Below are 3,104 nucleotides of genomic sequence, written 5' to 3' on the forward strand. Positions count from 1 at the left end.
TTGGCACATAGCGAGAAAATGAAAACACAAATTATATACTTGATTGATTATATTTTGTAATCCTAGGAAAAGCAAGATGAAGAGATTAGAAAAGGGTGGAGCTCAGTGAATTACAAAATACATCCTTAGAAGATATTATTGACACTGCCAGTAAGGACATGAAATTTTAATACAGAAATGCCTCACCCACCCTAAGATCTCCACTTGGCTAAAATGGAAATAAAAGCATTAAAGGAAATAAAACTCATTCCCCTCAGACATGATTTAAAACATCTGGAGAGAAATGCTTATGTATGGCATTGAATGTGTTTAAAGAGATGAAATTTGTGGCATTATACTCACTCCCACAATAAGTGTAAACTTTATAGAGTCAATGAGCAAGATGGAGCTGAAATAGAGCAATGGGAAGACTTTGGAAGAGTGAAATATTTAATTATTTTATATCACAAAGCTTTGAGATAGTAATATGAGTGCATGCATAAACCTGAACAGAATACTGTGCTTTCAAGTTTATAGAAAAACATTGTCAGAAAAAGGAAGTCCTGAAACTTATGTTGGACTTCCCAAGGTTACATGGTGTGATAGTCATTTGTAATGTTTACCATGTTTTTGACTCTACCTTCCAGCAACATGGTAGCATAGTACTAGTGCCTGCTGTGATTTGGTGAGACCATATGATTAGTTATGGTCAACGTGACGTGAGCAGAAATGATACAAGTCATTGAAGAGGTGAGGATTTTTATTGCTAATGCTCTAGAATTCTTCCCTTCTGGCATAGAGGGAAACCTTTGAGATGGTGGCTGCCCTGTCCACCTATATCTGCATCCCAGATTGATCTCTGGATGTCACATGGCATGATTGAACTAAAAACCTTTATTGTCGGAAGTCATTGAGATTTGGGGGTCATTCATTACCATAAACAATTTAATCTGTCCTTATTTATGGGAAGAAGTGAATTTTCCTGGGTATTCAAGCAAAGAGTGACTTCAAAAGTTGGGGACATCAAGAGACACTCAGATATAAAAATTAAGGAAGAGAAAGAGGAGGAGATGTTTACAAGAGAAGGGAGATAATGCTGAGTGGACTTAATATCCTCTTCTTTTGCTCCCCTCTCAGTCTATGATCAGCCCTTCAAATGTATTGACCAGTACACATCCATATGCATTCATTCCAGTCAGAATGCTCCCTATGCCTCTGATACATCTTAAAAGTTTCTGCCTTCTTTTCCCTGCCTCTGTCTTCCTCTATCCTAGTCTAAGAATCACAGAACTCCGTGTTGGGAATTTAGAGGTTGGTTGGTTCAAACTTTGCTTGCGTTGCAAATCCCTGCTATGCTACCTTTACTTATTTTAGCCTGAAATCCTTTTAGTTAAACTTTGATTCATTTTTGTTATTGAGGCCCACAGAGTAAGTCTTATCTATATTTACTTTCGGGAAAAAAATACTCTGATGTATGAAGCTTAGAATGAAGAAAAAGCACAATTATGTTTGAAAACAGCTTTAAAATATGCTGACTGTAAACTTACCTTTTCAATATTTTTAAAAGTATGTTCTGAAATATTATGTTCAGAAAAAACTTTTCCTTTCTGCTTTCTTTTCTTTTTTTTCCAGGCATGTTGGCTGTAGTGTTGCCATTTGGGAAAATTTTTTTCATTATTAGGAGGGTTTAGCAGCCATTTCAAAGAGAATAAATAAAATATACAAGGGTAGTAAGAACAAGAACTGGCGGGCCAGCAAGTGGTGTGGTGATTGGGGATGCTGGATTCCTGCATGGCTGGCAGCGGTTTGGGCCCGGGACCTGGCAGCTTGCTTCCTCACTTTCCCTTTCTCTCTCTCTCTGGTCAAATTAAAAATTAATCATAACAGGGATTGCGGCATGGCCATCCCCCTTGGGGGGTAATTTCTTGCTTTCTGTCTCTCTGTCTCTCTGTTTGTCTGGCGAGTGCATGCGCCCTATAGCAAAAACCTCTCTAAAAAAAAAAAAATAATAATCATAAAAAATTGAATTAAATAAATAAATATGTATATTTAAAAAAGAACAAGAAGTGGGTAAACTTAGGAAAAAGCAGCAGTTTCCAAAACCCAAACTTCCCTTTTAGGAAGTTCCTAGGCTATAGGCTGGTATTTTGCTCCACACATATTTAGTGGAAATGAAGAAAGGCATTTTCTAGTCTTCCCTAGTGCACATGACTTGGCCAGTGATCAGGACACTTTTCTAGCAAGTGTTAGGCCAGATCAGTCACTGCGTGGGTTTCCGGATGGCGGATGAAGTTGCAGTAGCACTTGGAGTTGTTCCCACATTCAAGGCACGTCGTATGAGGCTGCTCGCCCGTGTGGCTCCTCTGATGCTTGATGAGAAATGAGCGCCAACTATAGCTCTCCCACACTGGCTGCACGGATAGGGTTTTTCTCCCTGGTGGATTCGCTGATGCTGGATCAGCCCTGCACCCTGACTGAGGGCCTTCCCACCCTTCTCGCAGTGATGCCGCTTCCGTAGATTGTGGATTCCTCAGTGACTGAGAAGACCAGAGCTCTGGCTGAAGGTTTTTCCACACTCGTTACATTCCATTCATTGGGTCTTTCTCTCACGTGAATTCGTTGATGTTGAATGAGCCCTGAGCTTTGAGCAAAGCTCCTCCCACTTTTGTCACATTTGTGTTGTTCCTCTCCTAAGGGGCTTCCCATACTGTCTCTCTACCAAACCCTTATGTTCACCGGCTTTTCCATGTTGAGGGTCCTGATGCGGGTATCTTCCAGGTCAGCTCATGCAACGCTTTCCCACGTACTTCCACGATCTTCAGTGGACAGTCTTCCTCATTCTCGGTCATTTCATCTGCTTCTCCAATAGGCCGGATCTCCTGAGCAGAGGCACACCTGAGCTGAGACTCCTGTGGCTGGGACTGAAAGATTTCCTTTGCTCAGTGACATCTGTTGTCCTAGGGACACAACCTCCTTAGAGAGGACGTCTGGTCTGTGGACTCCCATCTCACGCTGTGGTTCATCCCCCTCTCTAGATCCTCCGCAAAATCTCAGCCTCTTCTCCACTCTTTAGACAGTGCTCCCTCACCCAGCCTGGAGTTCCTTGGGCAGAATGAACAGGAACC

The 3,104-nt window shown here is 41.6% G+C and overlaps 1 pseudogene; it reads right to left on the reverse strand.

The window, feature by feature from the left end:
- Positions 1-2,225: 2,225 nt before the first annotated feature.
- LOC102489406 (zinc finger and SCAN domain-containing protein 9 pseudogene) overlaps positions 2,226-3,104 on the reverse strand; it is a 1,201-nt pseudogene continuing 322 nt past the window's right edge.

This window comes from Tupaia chinensis, unplaced genomic scaffold (assembly GCF_000334495.1).
Source record: "Tupaia chinensis unplaced genomic scaffold, TupChi_1.0 Scaffold000549_1, whole genome shotgun sequence".
Taxonomy (NCBI): Eukaryota; Metazoa; Chordata; class Mammalia; order Scandentia; family Tupaiidae; genus Tupaia; species Tupaia belangeri.